We start from the raw sequence: 26,564 nt of genomic DNA, 5'->3' as shown, positions 1-26,564 counted from the left end.
GAGCCACACAGGCTCATCTTGAGATAATGTAAGGTCTATAATCAATTTTATTGAAATGCAGAATTATAAAGCTGACTTTCTGAATTAAAGAAAACAAAAATACCCGCCTGTGCCAAAGATTAACCAACTTGGAAACAGATTGAAAAAAAAATTGCCTACAAAAAAGTTCCTCTCATCAGTGACTTGAGTTGAAACTTATAAAGGCCTTTCTTCTAGCAGTCTAGTACAGTGAAAGGAAACACCGTTTCCACAGGACTGCACAGTCTTACTTAAAAAGATACTGTAGTCAGTTTTGTGTTGTTTGTCATCTGACAACAATTTCCACCAAATGCCAGCACATTATGTTGCTGGTCTTGCATATACTTTATTAGTTTTGTTCTGTTTTGTATTGTTTAAGTTTTCATAATTTTAACTCTTAATCCTTCAAAATCTATAGTCTATCATTTCATTCATCATCTTCTTGGTTACAAGGTTCATTTTTGGCTATTAAATATACATATTTCTTGGGGATGAGGAGGAAGGTGGAGATGATTCAGAGGCAAGTGACCAAGTTGGTGGCAAGTCTATAGAATGAACCTTATGATGACAGGTTGAAGATCTGTGGGTTACAGAAATAATTGGTTGACAGGTGAAAAACGGAGTGTTATGATTGAGATATACAAATTACTGAATGAAATACTAAATGGTTTTTACAAGAATGAGCGTATTTCCATCGGCGTTTGCTTATTGCTGTCATTTAACTATTAAAAAGCCATGTATGATGCTAGGACTAAAAATAAAATATCGCTGGGATATTTTATCCCAGAATAAATATATGTACTGTATGTTGGCTACCTTGCCAGTTATAGTTTATCCTGCATATGCATGCATAGCAACGGGGTTAGCAGATGTAGACCGAGGCAATAGAGTGCTCCGGGACCTCATCTCACCACCGCCAATGATAATCAGGCATGGCAAAACATCATACATATTATGCGTAAAATCAAATTAAAAAAAAAAAAAAAACCTTACTATATTGCCATCGTAGAAGTGTGTGTGTGTGTGTGTGTGTGTGTGTGTGTGTGTGTGTGTGTGTGTGTGTGTGTGTGTGTGACACATACATATACCAGAATGCATCAAATTTGGTTCAATACTCATCCTTTACATGCATTTAGAACGAAAAGCTCTTACTCTATGCAAGGAACGCCTTTTGTCAACTGAACTATCAAAATAAAAAGTTGGATTGTTTTGAAGCGTAATTAAAAGTACGAGGACAGTGTTCTGTGTGCTAATTTCGTGTGTTTTTTGTGAAGGTGTTTCTGTTTTACGGCACGAAAAACTCGGATTTCTGGGATAAAACTGAAGATTCCCTGCTTCCTAGACAGAACAACGTTGGAATCCTAGACAGGATTCCAACGTTGTTCTTCTTTAAAAAAAACAAAAAAAAAAAATCGATCGATAAACCAATAAAAAGGTTGAAAAAAAATAGGTGTTTTTTTATTGTTGTTTGTTTTAGGGAAGGCTTGGATACTCTTTGTCTGAAATTTTAGAAATGAAAATTAAAGACATGAATTAATTCATTAAGAATTGTGTAGACTCGAAATCATGTTACACACCACACATAAAGAATTAAGAATTTAAATCGCGGAATATTTTTTTAGTTTTTATATTTATTTCTAGGTATTAAAATGACTTCGGGGTCGATAATTGCTTCATAAATTTATCTTTCCCTTCCTTTTAATTACTCAGTTTTTATTTTTTATTTTATTTTTTATTTTTGATAAATTAATGTTTTCTTGTAGATTTTATGTGTATTATCGGATTCATACTATTCATTCTAATTTGGTAAAATTATAATAAACAAAGCAACATTGTTTTTCGAGTTATTAGCAAGAAATAGCAGCCCTCTACCGTTCGTTTTAGAGGAATGAAATGTTTTTAGAAATGCTCTGCTTTCATGCTACTTTTATGCAAAAGAAGAAGAAAAAAAAAAGCGCACAACTACAAAACTAAACGTTAGTGATAAGTGATATTTTATCATAAATGCCGCTATGTAGTGAGTGATTTGAACTCACCGTAATTTACACAATCATAAAAGTAGATTTTTGTCGTCTTGCATGTTATGTTTAGGGGGAGGGGAGGAAGAGAGAATTGGCAAAGGTATCTGAAAGCAGCACGTGACACACCTGTAATATTTGGTGTTGATAACATTTGTTTAAGCAACACCCTTCGACCTCTGTTCCCCCGCCGTCATTAACTCCACCCTCGAGTGACAACAAAACGGAGACAAAGGTTTGATTGACACTGTGAGGTGACCATTAAATGAGTTCTCACGTTTGACTTTGATGATTTTATCTGGAAAGGACGCCCTTCTCGATATCTGGAGATGTTTAGTTGAGCCATGATTGGCAGAAGTGTCGCGACACAGAGCTGTCAATTCCGACTTATCTCGCCGTTCTGAAAATGGCGGTCTTTGTCTAGAACTTCAAAAGTCAACCAACGCGACCATTCACCAAGAAAGATTCTACTATAGAGGAGAAAGTGTAGTGCTTTGCCTATAGATAGGCTTGAAAGAGTAATCTTCATTTTGGTAAATATAGAAGTTTTTATTTTTTTTTAAAATGTTTATAAATATTATTAAGTGCGTTATTAATCATATTTTCTTACCTACTAAAGCAAAAACTTCTTTCTGGTTAGTATGACCTATACATTAGATTCAGATCTACTTTCGAAAGACTTTTAACCCTCCCCTTCATGTGAGGAAAAAAACCAGACCGCTTCTTGTAACATGCAAATTTCTTTCATGTGGCGTGTGTATTCGAAGAAGAAAGATTTCTCCTTCGTATGCCCACATTCGTTAAATAGTAATGTTGCACATAGGAGAAAATAAACTGGAATGACTGTGAATACATTCCTCAGTGCAAATAGAAGTATTGAAAGGTTTTGAAATGTTTCTGAACATAGATCTGAATAGACGTTGGGGTGTTGTCGGGCTGTGAATATCTTCACATCGAAGAAGAAAAACATGCCCACCTAGTTTCGCATATTTAATAGCGTGGTTTTTTTCTCTCTCTCTGATGTCGAGAGAGAGATCACATGCTGAATATTTCTAGTTCATTAAAAGCTAACATCTCAAACTTTTTCTCATTAAAAACAGTTTTAACAGCATCAACAATGGTTGCTTGCTCTAAAACGAGCTTATTACACTGAATGATAGCTTAAAATGTTCACATGACTTTAGCTGACAAAACTGTTTCATTATTTTATCAGCTGAATATTTGATTTATAATTCTAACAGCTAAATAGCTGTATACTATACATCTGAAGTTGTTCCCTTTAACGGCGCGCCCTGCACATGTATAGTGGGACAGATGTTCTAAGCTAGAATTAAAAACAAAAATGAAGTACTAATTTGCAAAGTTTTACAAGTAAAATTTTGCAAATTAGTACTTCAATTCTAGGAAATTTATCATCGATCCTGATTCACGGCTATACTTAAAACATTTTATTTTTAACTTAGAAAAGAAGATGCAAAAATGGTATAACATTAGGAATGGATCCGCTGTTTTAAATTCCATCGTTTCAAGCTAATTTACTTCATTTAAATTAATTATTCGCGCAAGGATTTCAAGTGAAGATTTCCCATGATCACTTAAGAAAGGTATTGGACATTGATAAATCATATCCATTATAAGATTAGTGGATAATAATAGTAGTGCATAACACATGAACAAGGCTAAATGAATGTTAAATGTTTTCCTTTTGGCCTCAATGCCCTCTTATTTTTCTTAAACAGCTATTTAAATTATATCTATCTGTAATAATTTAAACACATCTTCTATTTAAATAATACCTTTTTTTTTTTTTAAATCTCTAAACGAGTTCTGTGCACTTAAATGATCACTTATATAGCATATATGCAAAATATTAGAGTGGGGAAAGACAACTAAATATAAAAATAAGCAGGCCTTCCAATGCAATATATAAATCCTCATCGAACACGTTTTCATTCCCCAAAATGAAGCCCCCCCCCCTTTTTTTTTTTCTCTCTCGATAAACAGTAGATCTCAACCTCTCGCGGTTATTCTCATAGAGTTGTGGATTTTCCTTTCAACAACTGGTTTTTCATACCGTGAACAGGCTTGCGAAAAGAATGTATACTTAACAAACAGTAATGCACTGGACGCATAACAGTTGCTTTGGCTGTAATTTTATTAACTTAATTTCACCACCGAGATTAGGTTAGGTTGCGAGATGTTTCCTAATCTCGAATCATAGTTATTTATGAGCATGTTAAACGGCAGATTTGACTAATAATTCCTTTAAATTCGTAAACACTCCTGTATACGAATCGGTTCTTAAAATAGTTTCCATTAACCCTTAGTATTAAAAGATTGAGAGGCTGGTAGTCCTATGCATATTTCCATATAAAAGTGTATAATTTTTAGTCATTTAGCTGTTATTTTTTTTCAGTTAAGTCACATCGTTCATTTATGTAAGGTGTTTATTGCTACCTTCATGAAGTATTATTTAAGCAATAGCAGGTCACTACTGCTACTGAACAAGAGAAAACCCTCGGAAACGTTTGGAAGGAATATAGTATCTTGTGGTGTATGAAGAATGTAGATGCAACATGGTGGGGTGGGGTGACAGCAGAATGGTGTTTGGAACTGGCTACTGAAAATATATGTTCATAGATTCATAAGATTCAACAAAGATAAAGGCCTTACAAGCGGTTGTGAAAAGATAATAATGCCAAATTAAAACTTTAGAGATTGACAATGAAGATTCAGTAAAGCAGTTGATGGAAGCTAAGAAAGAAAAAGTTTGCAAATGAAGACTTTATAGAGCTAAAAGCACAAAAAGTTGCAAAAGAACACACACAGACACACACACACAGAGGCGCATGAGCAAATTGTTTGAGAAAATGACTCCAACATGGAAAGATTTAGCAAAATAATCAGGATAATGTAAGCTACAATTGCTTGCTACAGAGAAATCTATGCAGAAAAGGAAAAAAAAGCACTGTGCAGCCGAAGTTGGAGACGTAATGTGTACATTTTTAAAGAATCCCACACTTGCTCGCACCGTACCTCCTGAAGATGAGCCTAGACCTACAAATTATACATCTGATAAACCACAATCAGAACGCTTTATTGCCATTCCTGGATTGGAAGAATATATTGATGAACCAGTCTCCCTCTTTCTTCTGATGAATCGTCTAATTAATAAAGAAGTAGGTTCGAAGAATTACTCTTGTTACATGCGTTTCCATCTGATTATATTTTACAGTAAAATACTGTATACAGTAATTTGTACATTGTACTATTTCACTATAAACGAAGGATAAAATCAGACCTATACATTTTAGCATTCAGACATGCTAATTGCTAACGTAATTCTTATTCTTCACATAGTGATTTCCAATTACCTAGCTTTTCAAGTTACGACGGTGTCTTTGGCACGGAATGCTGTCGTAAGTCAAGGACTGACTGTGTGTATTGTGTGTACATTCATTTCTTTTCTGTATGACTGAACGCCTGGTAACATGCCTGGAAAAATCACGAGATCATCAGGTTTCTTCTGTGTTTTTATTAATATCTTTTTTACATACAGATCTGGGATGGCAGAGTGGATAGCATCTCCGCTTTTGAATCAAGTTGTCCCCGAATTCGAAACTCGCTGTGGCGTTAATGTTTTGAAAAGTATTTGAATAGATGACAGACGATTTTCATTATCCGGTATGAGTTTGCCGTCCTGCTTGTTTGGGGAAGGGGGGGGGGAGTATGAATTGGTTTGAAAAAGTTCGACATTTTGTAGATCAGTTTTCGGATTATTTAGCTTTTAAGTTAGATAATCCACAAACATACTCCTGATACTGCAACCCACAATACTTATGTATTATAGGGCTGGAACGTTTTATGGGGTACAGCTGGCATTAAAAAAAAAAAAAAAAAAAAAATATCGCACCCCTAAACATATCTTCTAGCATCGTCGTAATGAATTTCGAAAACTGGTCTTAAGCAAAAATTCACTAAAGTGTGATTTTTTTTTTTTTGTGATGGGAGGGGATTAAAGGGAGGACATCACACCAGGCCCTACAACCCTTTCCAAGTGGTTTCAATGTTTTTTAAAGAAAGTTGGATGAGAAAGTCACAAAAAATTCATCTTTAAATTGTTTCGATGTCCATTACTTGAGGTCACACCAGTGGCATATCCAACACTATAAGAAGGAGGATAATGTCAAGGGCTCGAACAGAAAAGAATGAGAATAGTTATTTTGAATCATACACACGAAAGCTCAAAGTTCATATGTTATGAACATGAGAGAAAGATAGTATTTCTCTAATATAGTCCAGTACAATAACCATAAATATGTATATTTATTCATTATATTCAGTGTTCATTTTCAGAGTAAGTTTTTTTTTTTAAATTCATTATTTTCATTTTGATTTAATTGATGTTGAATTACGGTTCATAGAAAGTTATTTGAAATATTCAGATGATAGTGTTAAACTCGGCTATAGAATCTTGGAGAAGTGAGAAATTCGTGCACATGCATACCATGCAAAAAAAAATCAAGCTTCCTCCTATATCTAGTAAGTGGTATCATTAGTTCAAATTATGCAACCCCCCCCTCCTCAATAGCTGCCTGGGCGCCTGTTGTGTACAAGAAAAATAAAATTATTTCATTTATTGAAGTAAACGAAACTAAATTAATGAGGCGCTGCTTAAAATATAAAAGAAATTTGATATGTAAACGAGAATTTCTGATATTTGAAATTGGCTAGATAGCCAGAGGAAAGACAATAAGAGGTCATATTTGGAAGTTGAATAAAATATAGTAAGGTTTACATTTTTTTTTTTGTGGGTGGGTGAATCACTGGAATGGGTTGCCTCAGGTCAGTGGTGTAGGTAGAGCTTTTGCCGCCCCTTTCGATGCACACCAAAAATACTACAGAGTCAAAACGACGTATAGGGAAATAAATTAAAACAGTGTTTGTTTATTTTTGAAGTAAAACTTTAATTTCGACATTCTAAAAATGTTTTTTTTCTTGCTTTTCTGTTAGCAAAATCGTCGATGACATTGGCGAAGTCTATTTCATAGTAATGTAGGTAATTCTTAATCAATTTTATTTAGGATAAACTCCTCTCACAACTAGCAACACTTGCAGCGATTGCGAGGAAAATTCGCTGTAGTATTACAATAGTTGGAACTGAGTTCTCGAGACTGTATTTTAGAAAATTAACTGCAAAAGTTCAAAAATGTTCAAAGTGCCGCCCGGGGAGGACCGCTCCCCCCCCCCTTTAGCTACGCCTCTGCCTCAGGTGGTTGCCGGTAAATCATTTTAATGAGAAATATATGATAGGTATTGAGAGAATAATAGTGGTTTGAATATCCTACTATAAGTTTTGACGCATTGCTGAAGTGGGGAGGGTGTATGAAGGGTATATTGTGAATGATAGTTAGATGGACCTCCCATGATGAGTATTTGATTCCATGGAGATATGCGGTTAAATATATAACTAAATTTACAAACTGCGGATAATCGCAGTTTATAGATTTATTTACATAGTTTGATTATTGGGCATGTACTGGAAATAAGCGTTCATAATGTATTTTTTTTAAATAGAACCATCGATAACTGAACTGTGATAATTACGGATATTTAATTCACATAATAGCGAGAATTTTAGTTTACAAACGTGAACTTCTACTACGCAAAGTTCTATTATGTTATTCCACAAAATACCTCTTAAGATATCCTTAATGTATTTAAAGGAAAGAACGGGGTGAATCTGAGTTTACTCTTTAACATTAACTTACACGAATTAGAAGGCTGCTATAGAATGCTAAAATATGTTGATATTATGCATTCTTAAGATAAATGAGAACTAGAAATGGTAGACAAGAGCTTGCCTTGGACTCTTCATAAAGAATCTAACCTCATTAAGAATGCATAATATCAACTTAGTCTGCGGCATTTCCGGTTGTTTCTCATTATTATGTTCAAGAAACTCATTTTTCCTACCTTTTTTTTTTTTTGTACAGTTCACTTGTACAAGAGGGGGAAAAATAGCACACTACTATTACAGGAGAACAGTAGCCTTTTCCCTACTTCCTCGATGGTCGGAATTATCGTATTTACATGTGACTACTTACCTAGGTACACTTAATTTACGCCTCTATCCCTTCAGCCACATCATTACCTCTTGGCAGTTCCTGTAACTTATTCTCTGCTGGAGCTATTATTACTTTACTGTTACAGCCGGTATTCTCGAAAGCTGCAAACCAAACACCGAAGTTTATTGCCGATCATTACCATTGATCCAGTGCCATGTTTTATGACATTTTATAACTCTGGTAGCTCACCAAATTCTTCACTGAAATGGGAGTTCTTTGCTTTGCTGAGTGATTATACACCACTGGCAGTGCTTATTTAATAAAGTTTACTTGAGAAATGTCTACCTGAAAATTCTGAAATAAATAATAATAAAAAATGTTTGTAGTGTTTGACATGATTTTGTTTCTTTTGCAAATTAAAGGTACAACCATGAGTTAGTAATTTAAAAAAAAAAAAAATTAAGAGCATAAGTCGACAGCTCTGAAAAAAATCTAAAAGAATAATACTTCAACTGGTATGCCTTTTTATTATTATTGTATTAACTGCGAAATCGCAACATTTTAACTTTCGTTCTTTACTGAAAGACACTTCCGTATAAACATGGGATATAAGATGAATATTCACTTGACATGTTTTATTTTTTTTTACATGAGCAAAAGTAAGAAATTATTGTATTCATTAAGTTAATAAGCTAAGATAACAAAATTAAACTTTTTTTTTTTTAAAGCAGACTACAAATTATTATAACCAAGAGTGAGGAGCAATTCTTTATTTCATTTTTAACTGATTTTGTTTCACAGAAATCCTAAACATTTTAAATCACTTTTTTTATTCTCACCCGTCCTCGTACTTGGTTCCGAAAACCATTTGCATGGGTTACTTAACTATAACATATCCAGTGCCTTAGCTAAGAAGTAGAGAAATTCCGATTCCCCCCCCCCTCTCCTAACGAAGGCGTTACACGCTTGCACTCTAGAACGTACATATAGGGTTTCATCTCAAATTCCAACTTCTTAAATCCTCACAAGTAAAGATTAACAACATTGGTGATTAGGAATGGAGCATGTAAGATGTTCCGTTACAGCCTAAGGCGAATTCCTTAGGGATACAAACTTTCGATGCTACTGTTGTTTATCATAATTCTTATACGACATCACGCTTTTTTTTTTTTTTTTTAAGCTTCGTCAGTTTTACTTTAATAATGGGGAAAGCATTGCAGAAGAACTAGCCCAAATCAGTGATCAGTGCTTTCTTTTCCCCTACCGTTTTAATTTCTTCTGATATTGAGGGCTGTCTAAATGATGGTGGTGTGTTAGCCAATCAGCTGAAATTCTCATAACAATTGTTCAGCGATTTCTGCGCTAGAAGGAAAAAACGTTTTGCCTCCGCACAGCAATGAACTCATTTCTTAGTTGGAACCCAGAATTTGATTCCCTCCTATTAGAGCCACATTTAGCAGACACATTTCAATTCAAGTTTGGCTGGTCTCGTATGCAGGTGAGAATTTTACTCACATAGATATAACATTTTGTAGTGGAGCCATGGTTTGTGGGTTGTAATCTGAATCACTAATCATTTCACGGATGGACAGAGCTTCGTAGCTCTGTTCATATTCTCTTTGATTAGAAAGACCATGTTCGAATCCCGTCTTTTTTAAGGCTATTTAGTCGAAAGTGAGTTAGCCGTCTCATACCGGATAACCAGCCGACCTGGTTGGCCGAGTGGTTAGCGTATCCGCTCTCCAGCAAAAAGGCTGCGGGTTCAAATCCCGCCGTGGGCATGGATGTTTGTGATTGTCTGTGAAAGTACTAGTGGCAGTAGATGGCGTTGGTGTTACATCAGTGATCGCCAAAGGGGTCGATTCGGGCTCAGGGGTCGATTGGGGGTCGACAGAAAAATATAAGACATCATTGTATGGGTAATATTTAATTCGGTTAACTTGAATTACCTCCATGACAAAAAACATGGAGGTAATGACAACGCAATTAAGAGTGAATCGTGGGATCAGTACCTCCATCTTACAGGTCCATGAATAGGACCTGTAAGATGGAGTAAGGTCATGAAAATAGTTACCGAGGCCAATCAAGTAGGCCAAAATGACGTATTTATCAATAAACGGATGTTGGTGGTTCCTGCCGGCCGGCGCAGTGAGAGCGAGATTGCAACACGTGCGTGGTTCTTATTTACTGATACTTACAAGTATTCGATCCCAGTCTCATTTTTGCGCATCGACATACAAGTGAGCGTTAATGTTCTAAAATTCATCAACATACATATTATGATTCAATCGTTATTCATTCACGAACTAAACTTCTCTATGTTGAAGAGTTGAGCAGCGCTGGTAGTAATACCAGTAGTTTATTAATCTCACTAGTAATACCAGTGATAATAGTAGTAATAGTAATAAATAATATATACTATATTATACATACAATAAACACTGTAACTATAAAATAACAAATCTAAAAACTCGCATAAGCGGCTTTTTTTTGCTTGTCCTATTATAATTACGTAATAGTAAAATATAGGGGGTCGATAAAAAGTCAAGAAACCCTTGAAGGGGTCGACGGGCAAATGACTTTGGCGACCCCTGTGTTAGATGATGGTTGGTGGAGTAGTGAGACGAAAAGTCGTAGAGTAGATGCCTTCCCTCGATTCTTTGGACTCCCTGGAGGTGTGATATAATAATACGGCAGTGGAAAGGTTTCCTCTTCGAAACTGAGGTTTTCAATTCCTCAAAACAGACAAACCGGTCCGAAGAAGACACGCAATTAATAGACGCATGTTGCTACGAACAGTCTTAGTTGCTTCAGTTATAACTCCAAATCAAATACTGTTGTAAAAAAAAAAAAAAAGTTTCTACTCAAAACACTAAAAACTCTTAGTCCTCCTTGACTACCCTTTCATTTTCTGTAGTAACAAGGAAAAACGTATTCATTAGTTCTTTTATGCTGTGCATATCTAATTTATTTGTAAATCAGAAAATTAATGAAAATAACGAACAAAAATGCAACCTTTCCATCCAAACATTTGTTCGGCTTTCTCGGGACAGCGGTACACATCTACTAACTGATTTTGTTAATACCCACTGAGAATATCAAGCGGTCGAACGTTATGCTGAAAAGCCGTAAGTGCAAACACTGATATGAACAGAATACGAAAATTAGCAAAGGTTGGGAGTCTTTACGATGACAATAAAACGGTAGTCTTTTTTCCTTTCCTTCTATCTAAGCTGCATCGAAATGATCATGCTATGAAAATTGGTTTTTAGGCTTCGCTGAAATTTCTCACAGTCGACTGCTTGAATAAATAAGATAACTTTTTTTAAGCAGCTGTATTAGCGCCTGAAGAACATTCTCCTTTTGCTACGCCATCCCCAACTAAAAGCTCTGGCTGGAAAAACCTCCCTTTTCAACTTGAAGGTGAGGTAGCGGTCCATACAGGGGGATTGGGGGAAGAGTGACAGGGTTTTTCAGTACCGCAAAAATAGGCAAACCGGCCAGTAGAACTTGCCTAGTTAACAGGCATAATATACTGTCCCTATAGCCTTAGTTACGTCTGCCTAAAAAAAAAAAAAAAAAAAAAAAAAAAAAAAAAAAAAAAAAAAACTAACCAACCAACATTAACCCCAATTCATAGCAATGTCTCGCTTTTTTTATTTTGAAAGCCATGAATAGTTTGTCCTACCTCCTCTGCCGCCATTAACAAAAGCGATCTCTTTGTTGTTATCCATATTCGAACTCCGGCTGCAGCGTAGCTCAGTCAGGATACAAACGAAGCTCTTTTGGTTAAGAAGACCCCCAGGTCGAATCTCGTCTAGGATGCGAAGAACCGTTATTAGGGCTTTTGAACTGACGTGGAAGGATTTTTCTCCCCGAAACTCGGATTTTTCAGCCTGCAAATTGGCTGCTCGTAAGCACGCATATCTACAGACATAAAATACTTACCTTTTAGTGGGATGCATCAGAGAAATGACAGGCCGGTTGCGTTAAATTACCTAAAATACCCTAATCCGGAGACTCAATCCATCTCAGGACAGAAGAAAATTGGATGTATGGTTTCTTACATTTTTTTTTTTTAATGACTGACATTTCCATCTCCTTCTTTTTCCCCTCCCGTAAGATATGAAATTAATTAATGGTAATACAAAATTAGAGATCCATAAGTTTTCCTCCTGGGTGGAGATGACACTTGACAGGACATGAATACAAAATTAATCCCCAAAAAGTACAAAATAATTAACGCCCAAGTAATGACAATTAAACACCGAAAAAATTTTTATTATGTAATAATTTATGTATCAGCACCTCCGTGGAGTCCATAAATTCACCGACAAAGCACACAACCGACTCTGGTAATCTGTTCCACTCGTTCACCACTCTCCAAGCAAAAAAAATACAGTTCTAACTCCTTTTGCAGACTACACTTACTTTCCATGGGTGAACTTTAGTTTTCGTCACATCATTCATGCACTGAAATATTTCCTCCACATCAATTCTATATCCCCCCCGCCCCAAGCAACTTATGTCTCTATTATTTCACCCACTTATCCGCTGATCACCCAGCTTCTGTAACCCAAAAATCTTCAGTCCCCTCTCATATAGAGCGTAACATTATCAACACATTCTTTGATGGAAATTGAACAGATCTTCGGCTAACTTGATTTTCTACTATCAGCCTCAAACTTTCATACATCCTGGGAGAGAGGGAAAAAATGCAACATTGTGCTACCACATGTATTTCACGCCGATATAAAGCAGCCACATGTCTCTTAAGCAGATGCCATGAAAATAAATAAATATATTTAACTGTGGAGTAATTTATCAGAGCAGCGAATTCTCAAATTATTTTATTTCTGTTCTAAAGTTCTGTGAAACTTTTACTTACGATGGTCATTACTTTAACAGTAACTGCTCACTATTAAAAAAAAAAAAAAAAAAAAAAAAAAAAAAACCTGACCTAAAAAAATTACCATTCTGTGTGTCTGTTTCATGTTTATGTAACCTAAAGTATGTACTGAATGGGCAAAATAAACACAACTGGACACCGGAAGCTTCCCTGCTCGCTTATTGCGCAACATACAGGAAGTTTCTCTGCTTATTACAATACTTGAGTTAAGATTGGGCGTATTGAATTCGAAATAAGTTGCTGGGCTAATTGGCGAAGTAGTTAGCGTATCTGCTCTCCAAGCAGCAGGTTCGAATCCCACCGTGGGCATGGATGTGATTTTCATTCCTGTTAGGTAGAGTGAGATGACCTTCGCCGTCCATCGTAAGACCATTGGATACAGGAGGCCTGAAGTGGCTTGAAAAGGTCCTCGTCTATTCTCAAGGTCAGGTTGTTGTTTTTTTTTGATGATAATAAAATTGAAATGAAAACAAAGAAAGTCCTGTTCCTCCCCCCCCCCGGTTACTAATGCTAATTTAGCTTTTTTTTTTTTCAGGTACTATTTTTGAAAATATCTGGTACTGAAATCGTGTTCCGCCAAAATCTTTTTCGTAAAACACAAAGCGATACCGCAGAATAAGCAAATTATTTACGTTCGCATATAATCTGCGCACATGAAGATGGTGGGGGGGGGGACTTTTTTTTAATAGCTAAAACTTTCGAACTGGATAACGTTCTTTTGAATTTTTTGTATATGACTTCATTATTGTTTGTCGTGACGATTTATGCAGACATAATTTGCATACCGCTGTTGAAAGACTACTTTCAGTGAATCGGACTAATTAGTTGAACCAATGACTTGTCAAAATGAGTTTTACGAGCACTTCACCGAAAACAAAGTAATTTTTTATGACGAGATATAATTTTTTTTTTCTAATTTCATCCATTCCATGACCTTTTCTCCAGTAACACTTTTAAAATATGACTTCCATACAAGCATCCAGAATTCTGAAATAATGACGAATTATATCAGAAAAAAAAAAATCCATAGAAATATCAATTGGAAAGAAGTAGTGAAGATTTAAAAGTAGAAATAGGACGATTTTAAAATAGTGCAAAAGTTTATTGGTAGACGTTCGAATGGAAAATGCAATGGACAGTACTAAGATCGATTCTGAAGAATCGATCCTATTTAATTTTGCATATTTCATACCGCCGTCTTTTTCATTGCATATTTTCGTGTCGTTTCCAGCGGGGGGAATAAAATTGGCTAACCTTCGACAAAGATGAAATTTCCGTCAGAAACTCTACCTTGCTTGTTCAAAGAGCGACTAGCTCGTGAACGGCAGGAAGGAGAGAAGAAAATTTCCTTTAGTCGGCGACTAGAACTGAATATAATTTTCAGTTCTAGTCGCTGGCGTTCTAGCGTATGAGAACAAACCTTCATTTCCATATGGGGATACATAAATAATATATATAAAAGAATATTCATATTCCAAGTGTCGAATTTGGACCCTCTGTAATTCAGTCAGTATAATCGAAGCCCTTTGGTGGGAAAGACCTGGGTTCGATTCCCGTCAGTGACGTGAAGAACCTTTTTTATCTGGTCTCATTCGACTAAAGGTAAGTTAACCGTTGTCATACGGAGGTGGAGGATTTTTCTCCCGTAACTCCTGTTTTTCACCCCTCAAAACAGACAAACCGGTCCTGTGAACACACATGGCTACAGTCAAAAAAAAAAAAAAAATACTACGGCATGGAAGGCAACGGGAAACCGCCTCGCTTATAATAATCTTCCTGGTATGGGAGCATATAGCTACCACCACCACCAGCCGTATGGCTGAGGGAATAGAATAGAAATGTCGAATGTCAAAAAAATCCAAGTAGTTACTTTCCAAGGATTAGAGGTATTATCAGAGGAGACTACAGCTTCATATACAACGTAAATCTGGATGAAATAAGTGGCTGACAGAAGAAAGGAACTGAGTAAACGAATAACAGGCATCTGAAGAGTAATGACTTGAAAAATTAAAGAACACTGATTCATCAACCAGATTACACAAGTTTTGCATCTGAACTCTTGACCGATGAAGATCCTTAAGTTATGCACATCACAGCTTATAAAGTTTAAATCCTAACAAAATTAGTAATAAAAGAAGAAAAATAAAATGAAGATTGAAATTTAAACCTATTCTGAAAACTAAATGATCGGAGTGAACTAAGGAAAGGTTACGAAGGGTTGGGGGAAGAATGAACGACAAATGGATCCATTTTAAGAAATTTTTGTGTGAAGCAGTTAAGTAGAGGGAAAAATAGAAAGGAAAAGAAAAATATTAAAAAAATTTAAGGTGGAAATCAAGAAATGACGAGTACAATAGTGAAAAAATAAGCAAAATGAAAACTGGCTAAACTTACCCACAGTGTCTTGTCTGGGATGTAGCTTAATTTGTCTTAGGTGGGGATTGCAAAGTGAAATGGAATAGAAAAATTAAAAGCGAAGAGAGGATTCAAAGCGTCATAAAATAAACTGGCTAGACAAACAGAAAAATATAAGAATATAAAAAACTACAAATCAAATCTTATAACTAAGATATATGCATTTCTTGAACTCAGTCGAGAAATGTAATTGTTAGAATAATTATGATGAAATATATCAAACAGGAAACCATAACAGCGAAAGAAAAGTGACGGATTACAGATAGAATTTTATGAAGCATTTAAATTCCTAAATTAGAATTCCAATGAAAAAACTGGTTGTGTTTCTACTACAAACACAGGAAGATGCGATCGGAAGCTATGGTTCTCATCCTATGGAGGATATCGATATTCATGTGGGTTACATGAAAATTCATCGAAAGAAAATTCGTTGAAAAAGCAATTCATCGAAAAATTTAAATTTTCGATAATGTTATGATGAAAATAATTCATTTATAGTAAAAATTAAACCATGCAGACTGCTTCTTGTACTGGTAATTTCTGCTAATTCCGCTAAGTCAGAGTTTTTGTAACACAGTGCATAATCTGGACACGTTATTTCTTTGTCGCCCCGAATATAGCTGAACTGAAAACTGGAAGGGTTCGACATTTTCTTGTAAAAGTTTAAAATAGCGAATCTGAGTAGATTTCATCCCATAATAATTGCTGTATTGAAGTCGCATATTACAACTAGCAACAATAATAATAATGGAGCATGCGTAGTTCAGTCGGTATAAACGAAGCCGTTTAATTAGAAATACTTGGGTAGTTGGAATCTCATTTACGGCGTGCATAATTTTTATCAGTCCTGGTTCAGCTAAAGGTAAGTTAGTAGGCATAATACGGAGATGGCTGGCCTTTTCCTCTCAGAAAGGCAAATCACTCCCATGAACCGACATGAAACAGTTATCGGACAAGAAAGACTGTAAGAAACCACATTGTTCTATAATTTTTCCCTATTAAAGTAGCATTGCTGTCTCACTCTGCACGGTTCAGTTTTTGTTCTAAATGGTAAATTTTCTTATAACATTTTCGAAAATTAAAAATTTTCGGTGAATTGCGTTTTCGACGAATTGTCGTCCAATGAATTGCCTTTTACGATGAACTCTCCAGATACCTATTCATGGATATCCAGATACCTATTCCAAAATGACGTATTTAATAGATGATGTAATAACGAATTTCATCATCCATGTTGAGACCACAATCTTGCTTATGGAAGGCTTGAAAATAAGTGCATTCGATGTTTGTGATAGTAGTGGTAGCACGTTCAACGTTGATATCTCTAGCAGATTTAATTTTCCAGATTATCTAACCATTATTCTAGAACAGTGGTCGCCAAAAGGGTCGATTTAATTTTCCAGATTATCTAACCATTAGTCTAGAACAGTGGTCGCCAAAGGGGTCGATACAAGTAATACGACCGCTAACAATGTCATATCGACCCCCTGGGGTCGATATGACATTGTTAGCGGTCGATGTGGGGTCGATTGGGGGCGACAGAAAAATATAAGACATCATTGTATGGGTAATATTTAATTCGGTTAACTTGGATTACCTCCATGACAAAAGACATGGAGGTAATGACAGTGCAAGAGTGAATCGTGGGATCAGTACCCCCATCTTACAGGTCCATGAATAGGACCTGTAAGATGGAGTAAGGTCATGAAAATAGTTACTGAGGCCAATCAAGTAGGCCAAAATGACGTATTTACCAATAAACGGATGTTGGTGGTTCCTGCCGGCCGGCGCAGTGGGAGCGAGATTGCAACACGTGTGGTTCTTATTTACTGATACAAGTATTCGATCCCAGTCTCATTTTTGCGCATCGACATACAAGTGAGCGTTAATGTTCTAAAATTCATCAACATGCATATTATAATTCAATCGTTATTCATTCACGAACTAAACTTCTCTATGTTGAAGAGTTGAGCAGCGCTGGTAGTAATACCAGTAGTTTATTAATCTCGCTACTAATACCAGTGATAATAGTAGTAATAGTAATATAATAATATATACTATATTATACATACAATAAACACTGTAACTATAAAATAAACAATCTAAAAACTCGCATAAGCGTCTTTTTTTGCTTGTCCTATTATAATTACGTAATAGTAAAATATAGGGGGGTCGATAAAAAGTCAAGAAACGCTTGAAGGGGTCGACGGGCAAATAACTTTGGCGACCCCTGCTCTAGAATAATAAATAATCAGATTTTAACTTGTATGCATATTTTTTATTTATACTAGATGTATTTCCTAGGCATGTTTCGTTGTCTATACAGCTAACAACATCTTCAGGAGGTTATTTAACATAAGTAAAAAAAAAAAAAAAAAAAAGCTGAAAAAAAAATAAACGTTTTCCAACAGCTGCTAACATCCATGAATTGAAAAGACTGGAATGATAGTTTAATCACGTGTATCAGTAGGCATGTTATGTGCAGTCTCTGCATTGTTGTCAACTTTGTATGTGATTGCTGGCATAGGAGAGGTCTTGAATTTTACTCATTAAGTAACAACTTCCAATTGTGAAGGATCATTCCTTGGTTTTTATTTTGTGTGCTATTCGAGCTAATGACTTCGGACTCCTTGAACATCCTGTCGAAAATAATCTCTTCTAAGTAGGGCATGATGAATGCTTGCTAATTTACCGTGTGATGTTCTTTGAGAATGTTCGCTACGAGGCTCTCTCCCCCACCCCCCTTGGGTTTCAACTTCGCCTATATGTTCTTTGTTGCGGATTTCGAAACTTGTCCCAGTCTAATCTACGTACATCTTTCTACAAGAACACAGAATCTTGTATACTCCCGATGTTTGTAAAATGGAACTTTGTCTTTAAGGAGCGCGCAGAAAGCTTCGTAAGTTGTTTAGTTTAAAGGCTGTTCGATTGTTGACTGTCTTTTAACATTTTGGTTGTTTTCCTTGTGGTATTGCCAACGTATGGTACGGATACTGTATAAATAAAAATATATACGAGTTAACCTGATTATTTATTTATTATTCTAGCAAATCTACTCGTGAATCGCATACTAACTTATGCGACTAATTTAGTTTACTCATTCTATTACTGTACTATCGAAACTTATACAACCTTTCGTAGGATTTACCTAAAAAATCTTATTTAGTCGTATTGTGTCATGGGGAAGGAGTGTCTTAGGTTCGATTCCCGTCGGAGACGTGAGGAGCTGAAGGAACTTCCATAGCCAAGTTAGCCGGTCTTGGGGGCGGCCAGTAGGGTTTTCCCCTATTTTAAGCTGGGGTTTTTTCATCTCGCATGAATGAATCGAAGTCCCCTTCATTAGGGATACAGCAGAGGAGTGGCGTACCGGCTGCATTATTTCGCCTTGACTCCTCATTAGGAGGAGACCCAACCCCTCTGAATCAGACGGAAGGGGGAGATAGATAGTCGTATTGTTAACATTCTGTGCACATTCCTTACACCCTGAACAGTATGCAGGAGTTCAGATATTTGCTAAGTGATTTTCAAGACCTGGAAAGTATAATCAAATAATGATCGACATCAAAATTTTGTTTATTACAAGAAAATGATAGATCCTGCAAAAATTTAAAAAAATATAACATGCACATTTGAGAAAGTCAAAGATCATTAAATATGCACAGTATTCGGTATCAAAATGCTATTGGTAGAATATTCCAAGCTTCTCGAACACTTCAGGAAAGATTTAGTGTGGAGAATCGGCCATGGGCAACTTCCAGCATGAAGAAAAACACGTAAAGGAAACGTACAGGTGCCCATTTGTGACTGGGTAGAAGCTGTTTTACAGTTGTAATCGGTAGAGTATAGGTGAAATGGGGGCATTTCAAATATCAGTGGGAATTAAATATCGCATTTGTTGACATAAGATATTTGAAAATTAAATAATCGAAATGATTGACTTTCATTATTCAACTAACGTTCCTTCTTTAAGGAAGAGGTACTTACGTCGTTTAGCTTCTGTTTAGCTGTTAGTTTTTCTTGAAGAAAAACTAAGAACAGGTTTTCATGAGAAGATGGAAGATCACGTATTATATAGATCAACGCTTCCCAAACTTGGGGCCGTAAGTTTTGTTGAGGGGAGCCGTGAAATAATGAAAACAAATTTAAAATATTTTAAGACTAAGTAGATTTTTTTGTATCTTAAAAGAAACATATTTAATTTTTGTTATTTATTATTTCTTTTTTGTTATTTTTTTATATTTTAATGGGAAAAAAACACATTGGTGTGGGTTCACAAATTTTGCTTCCTGCGTATTTCGGTTCTTAATGAATGTTATTGAATATATGCTTATTCAAATAAGTTTCATTTCAAAGCAGAAATCTAAGAACTGCAGTTTCAAATATTTCACCTGATATTGGTGTAGCAGTATTGAAACACATCCATCATATTAAACTGTTATTAAACTTCTTTTATGTTTTTAATTCTTTCTTTATTACTAATCGTTTGACGTTTCATGTGCTTGTACTGCAAATATACAAATAACATATCTATATAAAAATATGAGACAATGTGCCATGTCAAATGTGTAAGTGAGATGCTAAAAATGTAATATTTGCATTTGATTTTTGCAATATTCGCTGCGTATGTTTTGTATTGAATATAAATACAATAAATATTATAATAATATGTGTATATTACGATTGTTTTTCGAGGAGGGCGTGAAATATTTTTTTTCCAAATGGGGTAGTGACATCCAGAAGTTTGGGAAGCACTGCTGTAGATGATAAAATATTCCAGAATAGTTTACAAAGTTAAAAATGATTTAAATAGCACAAAAATGACGACAGTGATAGAAGAGCCATTCTGAGTCCGGAAGACACGTCAGCTCTAGGCGGTTTTTAAACATCTTCTCGCGATACGGTATATTTCCCCTCCGAAGAAAAAGACATAAAATATTTATAGAAAAGGGAAGTTGGTTTGTTTTGGATTTATGAAAGTAGCAGCTAAGGATAGTTACCAGGCCAGACTAAGTGTGTTCTCATTGCCGGTTTCCAGGTTTATGTGAAGAAAAATCGGAGTTTACGGGAGATAATATTTTTGCTAACAACTATTGAGACTAAACATCTAACAGATTTGTTGACAGATTGATTGATTTAGATAATTATTTAGATGTTGGTTGGTTGATTGATTTTAGATTGAAAAGATAAAGGAAAAATAACAACACTAGAAATGTCGAGGAGAATCATTTATTGTTAATTTTATTAATATTTAAGATTAATAGTAAATCGTCCTCCTCTTAGCATTCTGAGAAATGTAGAGGAAGAAGTAGAGCAAAGAAAATAAATTTGAGATTGAAAATGAGAAAACGCAACTCAAATTTGATTGGTCCCTAATGAGAACCGTTGGTTTAAATCAGTTAAAATCTTATCAAAAGCATTAAAAAAAACAGCAAATATATTAAGCAGAAGTTTGTGTGGTAATATATATATCAAAGATTTGCAATTTATTAAGCTTTCCGTCACCTTCAAAACTTTTTTTCGGTTTCAAATTCAAACATTTTCGAGATAAAAATAAATTACTCTGTTGAGGCACTTAAGGAAAGTTTCGGACTCATTGAGGGATGGTTGTGAAGGTGTGATTCCTTTTATACGAATCGGATCTCTCTTAAAAATATTCACCGATGACGCATTCACAATATATGCTCGCAGTTTATTCCATTTAATCACCACGTCATGAAGAGAACCCGGACTTCGCATTTTTCCTGACCACATCCTTATTCAGCTTCCAGGGATGACCACAAGTTCTATCCCACCTCCCACGAACTGCAAAATTCCTCCCCCCACTTGTATCTACTATAAGAGACTCTTGCAAATGTGCATGATTTTATCAGATCTCCTCCTCCTATCCCTGAAACTTCGAAGACACTCCTTCCTTCAGTCTGTCTTCATATGCAATCTTATAGAGGCCTTGTGAAGTGCTTTGCATTGCAGTAAAATATAGTGAAACCCCGCATTCGCTCACATGACGGTGATGATTTTAGCGACTTGACGCTGCCGTGAATGAATCAACCGATGCAGTTTTCTCAAACTTTTACGCCGTTGCTCGCTGCATCTCTCTCTGTGTGTGTGTGTGCGCGCGTCGCTGTGAATTATGATTATTATTTTACATTTGTTAATAATACTATATGAAATTCAGTGAGGTTGTTTTTGCTTCTAGCGTAAAGCAAAATAAACATATTACAATTAGACCCTAAGATTAAAATTATTCAATTTAGTGACGATGATGGGGTTATCGAACAGTGAGACGGATGCAGGCCGTCTCACTGTTCGATAACCCATCACTGTTCAATACTGTTGTTAGTTAAAAACAGATTTTAGTGAAGTCGAAAGTGTTACACCAGTCATTCGTTAAGCTCGACAATCTTATTGGTCGAAATGAAAAAACTTTTCCATTACAAATTTTTCGTTTTTGCGAAAATTATTCTAAACTTTTTCTAGTTAAAATTGCAATTAAACTATGATATGCATCTACAAGTAAAAAAATAATAATAAAAGGCAGTGATTCGGTATACAATCATGATATTGGAACTTAAATTGTCGTATGATCCGGGTACGGGTTTTATAACTTTTAGTATTCTGAGCTATAAATTACAATATTTCATGAGCTTCCGCACTGATTTCTATCAATTGTTTCCTATAATACACAAAATTTCTTTTGTTTTCTTTAGAATATTATTTTGAAGGGAAAGTACGAATGGATTTTTTTTTCTTATGATGGTGCTATTTTCTGTATTTATGTTGGAGATCATTATATTACTGCGAAAAAAAATGCCTTTAGTATACCAACGTACGAGTATACTACATTTCGAGTGTGACCATCAAACTGGTGAAAAGATGGCTACTTTGATGTAGGAATAACTTGACAAGTCGTGTAACTGTGCTTAGAGATGAAAATTTTAATTATTAAATCATTCTGCTACAATTCATATGGTTGCATATTATTATCAAACAAAAGGATGTTTTTTTTTATAGTATTAGTATAAAGGCAGTTAAACAACATTCGCTTGTTATAGAATTTGATATCTATAAATATACAAGGAGGGCTACGATCAGTATTAGACTATATAATCATTAACAACAAAAAAAAAACTATTTTCACAAGAGAGAAATAGCTTGTTAGAGGTAATGATATATTCGGACCACTTTTGATAATCTAAATAAAAAAAAAAAGTAGAAATAAACTAAAAAATTACACACTTCAAGAAAATATCACCAGAAATCTAAATAAAAGCCAAGTGAATTAGCATTCATCCCAAGTTCCTATTTCTTTTGACATTAGCAAATTAACAAAAACAGAAGAGGTTCTTCGGACCAGAACAAAGAACACAAGAAAACAATTCTAAAAATTTGGAACGATGAAATAGCAACAGCTATAGAATGTAGTTTTAAAAAAACTACACTTGTAGAAACATTAACATTTATTGGATGATTGCAGAATTAAAAGAAATAATGCAAAAATGTTGTAAGAAAGATCTCAGTAATCTTGTGGTAAATCCATTAATATTAAATGATTTACACGGTAATCAAAATTTGACTTATAAATAAATGAAATATTTGAATAAACCAGAAAAAGATTGACACCTCCATGGAGTCGAGACGAATCACGAGGTCTCTCTCTCACACAGTTCATACTGTGCCTTAAATATATTCACTATCTCTGCATTCGCCGCATTCTCAGGCGGTGCATTCCAATCACTCAACATACAAAACACCTATTGCTCTTCACCCTGTTGCTCTCACCCTCCATTCTGTGTAAAACCTCATCCACCTTAATCTGCTAATAACCTATTACTAACCTATACGTCTCAATCATATCGCTCTCCTCTTATCCACAGTCTCTACAATTTGCACTTTCTCAATCTGTCTTCATACTGAACAATCCAGAGATCGGAAACAACCCTAGTCAAGCGTATCGGGACCTTTTCCAATATCTCTATCATTTTGAAAACTAGATCATCAAATCTGTGTATAATTATCCATATGTGGCCTGATCAAAGTTTTACACAATAGAATCATAATCCTTACTTTTACACACCAGTGTCTTCCATATCATTGCTGTAATCAGCTGAGCTGTCCTCGCAATTCTAGCAATGTTTCCGCGAAAGTTTAGGTCGTCCACAAACCTTGGCCACTTCTTTCAAGATACTCCCACCAGTTGTATACTCTGCATTCCATCTTTGCATCCCAAATTTTAAAACTTTACACTAAATGGGAAAAGTGAGTGGGAATAAATTGCTAACCCCACTCACTTTCCCATTTAGCAGGCGCATTCAAGTCGGCTTGCAAAGCGACGACATCTGCTCCACTTTCCATAGGTCGTCTCAACTTTGCGTCACCTTCAAAACAACTGCCTATCACCATTCGAACTCTTTCCTATATCGTTAACATGCAAATTTAAACATCAACGGTACCAAAACATGCCCTTGAGGCAGACAGCTAGTAACTTTCCTCTTCTGGGCTATTGCTCCGCCATACAAAACTTGCTGATACCTCTTAGACAGCCAATCTCTTATCCAACGCAGTGATATACAATTCAACCTTTATAGATTGGATCGTAACCACCAATACAATTCTTTGGAACTTAATTACAGCTTGTGAGGTGACAGTTTATCAAAGGTCTTTCCAAAATCTAAATATGCACTGTGGTTACATCATCTTTATCCAATGCATCGGTCGCCTTGCTTATAAATAAGCAGACTACTAAAATACGATTTTCCTTTTAGTAAACCCTTTTTTATGTTCAGCATGACACTCAAAGAAAATGCTACTGTTGTCAACCCAATTATGAAACTTGGTCCTGACTAACTTCTCTAATACTTTAACCACAATTCCAGATACACACACGGATTGGCATATAATTCGAAGGTTTAGTCGTATCATTTCGCTTAGGAAGCGGAACGACTTACTTTCCACTCCCTAGGAACTCCCCCAATGAAAAGCTCGTATTAAAAAAGTGTGCACCAAAAATTTCACGAATCTCAAAAGAAGAATGGGTTCATTACAAACAACTATGATATAATTCAACACTTGTGAGGTGATAGTTTATCAAAGGTCTTTCCAAAATCTTAGTGAAGAAGAAACAAACCCGGAAATATAAATAATACATAAATAGATTTAGAGGAGATAGTGAAATCGGAGGAAGCTTTATCTACAAAAAAAAAAAAAGAAAAAAAAAGGAACAGATGGAATTACCTTATAGTTAATTAGAGTGGTACCATTTTTAAAGTATTTAATATTTACTTTTAAACACACATTTAACAGATTCACGAATCTATTAAATGTGTGTTGGATTACCTGAAGGATGGAAAATACTAACTAAAGCAATATAATTTTTTCTTAAAAAAAAGAAGACAGAAGTCTGTGATAATTACGGGGTATTAGTTGATTAAATACATTGGTATATCCATGATTAGCTGGCCTTCAGTAGCAAGAAATGGCTTGTAAAAAAGTTCTTCGATAATAAGCCTTAAACACTGCAAGAACTCCCTGATCCATCGGTTGGATCAATGAAGTAGTGTTTGCAGTGAGAAACATGAACTTGAAGATCACCGCTATAAGACGGATGGCCTGGAGTATTATCTAGAATTAATAAACTTTTATATTCTACATTTTCTTTCCCACAATAGCTTTTTATTTCAATCGCATAAGTTGATTAAGGCATCCTGAAACAATTTTTAGTCATCCACGACTTCTTATTGCTCCGATAATGAACTCGGAGTATGCTTCCTAATGTTTTTGAAGATTCATGGATTCTCACTGTGAGAATTCTCAATGTTTTCAGTTTATATCGAGCCACATTAACAGAATCGTAATACGGGCATTAAGAGCTTTGAAAATGGGTATAGATTTTAGCTTTTTGTGGATGAATGCCCGCTTGGGCATTTTTTTCCGAAACGAGGACGTCTCATCCATATTAAATATTTGCTGTGACAAATAATTTTCCTCCATAATAATTTTATCCAATTTTTCCACAAACTCTTTGGCAGCCTTCTCAGCACTTGCAGATTCCCATACATTTTCTCATTATGCAGTGCAAAACGCTGCTTGAATCTCATGAACCAATCAGAAGAAGCGTTGAATTCGTAGTCATAATCGGGTTCTGCTTTCTCCTTCAACATGTGGAAGAGACTTGGTGCCTTAGCCAGTACCGTCGACAGGGTGCAGCAAAGAGGCAGCCTGCCTCACGGCGCACTTAATAAGGATGCTCGTTCAGCCTTATAGCGATAGGCACCGTCGCTACACTAACAGAAATTGTTAGCGTAGCAAGTGCAGAAAAAAAGTTTTTCCAAGCTTAAACTGATTAAATATTATTTGTGAAAAGCAATGACCCAAGAAAGATTGGTTGGTTTCGATCTAGCAACTAGATCGAAAATTTTATAGTTTAAATTTAGAAGAGTTTATAAACAGTTTTATTGTGCGATATCCCCGTTGAGCAAAAATTTAATTAATATTATGCAATCGTTTTGCATTAATGTTTCTCTTGTAATAAAAACGAAATAGCATTTGGAGATTTTCTTATATTTTTGTCTTATAATCCAACAGGAGCGATATTTAATTGTTTGCCTCAGGGTGCGATCTAATCTGGCGATGGCCTTGGCCTTAGCAGTTATGGTCACAGTGCTAAGGTGTATGCGCTTTTGGTTCAGGTCCTCTATCCATGATGCAAGTAGCTTTTCCATATCACCGATAGGACCTTGTCGTTGCTTCGTCACTATCATCGATTTAATGGAAGCAGATCCTTTCACAGCTTCTACGATTTTATCGTTATTTTTCAAAATGGTCGTCACTGTAGAATGAGACCATCCGAAGTCATGTGCGATCACACTGATCTTACTAGCTTCATGTTGCTTTATAACTTGCAACTTCGTTTCAAGATCAATTGCTCGCCTCTTTTTCTGTGATTTTTCATTAGGTTTTTTGATTGTGCTTGTAGGGGCCATGTTGCACAAAACAAAGCCAAACATTTAACGAAAAATACACAAATAACCTATTCCTCAAACACAAAATCAACAGAGGAACTCTTGAAGACACGTGCCGACTGCTGAGGTAGGTAGGTTGCCTCTGTGCATGCTTTACCTTACGCTCGCTTGCGTCTTG

At 35.5% G+C, this 26,564-nt stretch overlaps 1 protein-coding gene and 1 long non-coding RNA gene across 5 annotated transcripts in view; one reads left to right on the top strand and one right to left on the bottom strand.

Annotated features, from left to right (window-relative positions):
• The window catches only part of LOC150099660 (uncharacterized), a 64,465-nt gene that overhangs the window by 29,405 nt on the left and 8,496 nt on the right, over positions 1-26,564 (bottom strand). Inside the window, exon 2 of the long non-coding RNA XR_016549417.1 lies at positions 8,144-8,458. This is a non-coding gene — a long non-coding RNA (uncharacterized LOC150099660). The remainder of the gene's footprint in view (positions 1-8,143; positions 8,459-26,564) is intronic.
• The window catches only part of LOC150099659 (DNA-binding protein RFX6-like), a 295,066-nt gene continuing 270,970 nt past the window's right edge, over positions 2,469-26,564 (top strand). For all 4 annotated transcript variants that reach the window (XM_090404483.1, XM_090404484.1, XM_090404485.1 and 1 more), the window contains exon 1: positions 2,469-2,569. The gene's annotated coding sequence lies outside the window, so the exon portion shown is untranslated. The remainder of the gene's footprint in view (positions 2,570-26,564) is intronic.

The sequence above is a fragment of the Typopeltis vanoorti genome, chromosome 14, assembly GCF_054136105.1.
Source record: "Typopeltis vanoorti isolate ZY-2024b chromosome 14, IOZ_Tvanoo_1.0, whole genome shotgun sequence".
Lineage (NCBI taxonomy): Eukaryota > Metazoa > Arthropoda > Arachnida > Uropygi > Thelyphonidae > Typopeltis > Typopeltis vanoorti.
Note: the sequence above shows the minus strand (reverse complement) of the source record. Positions and strands in the feature narration are given on the sequence as shown.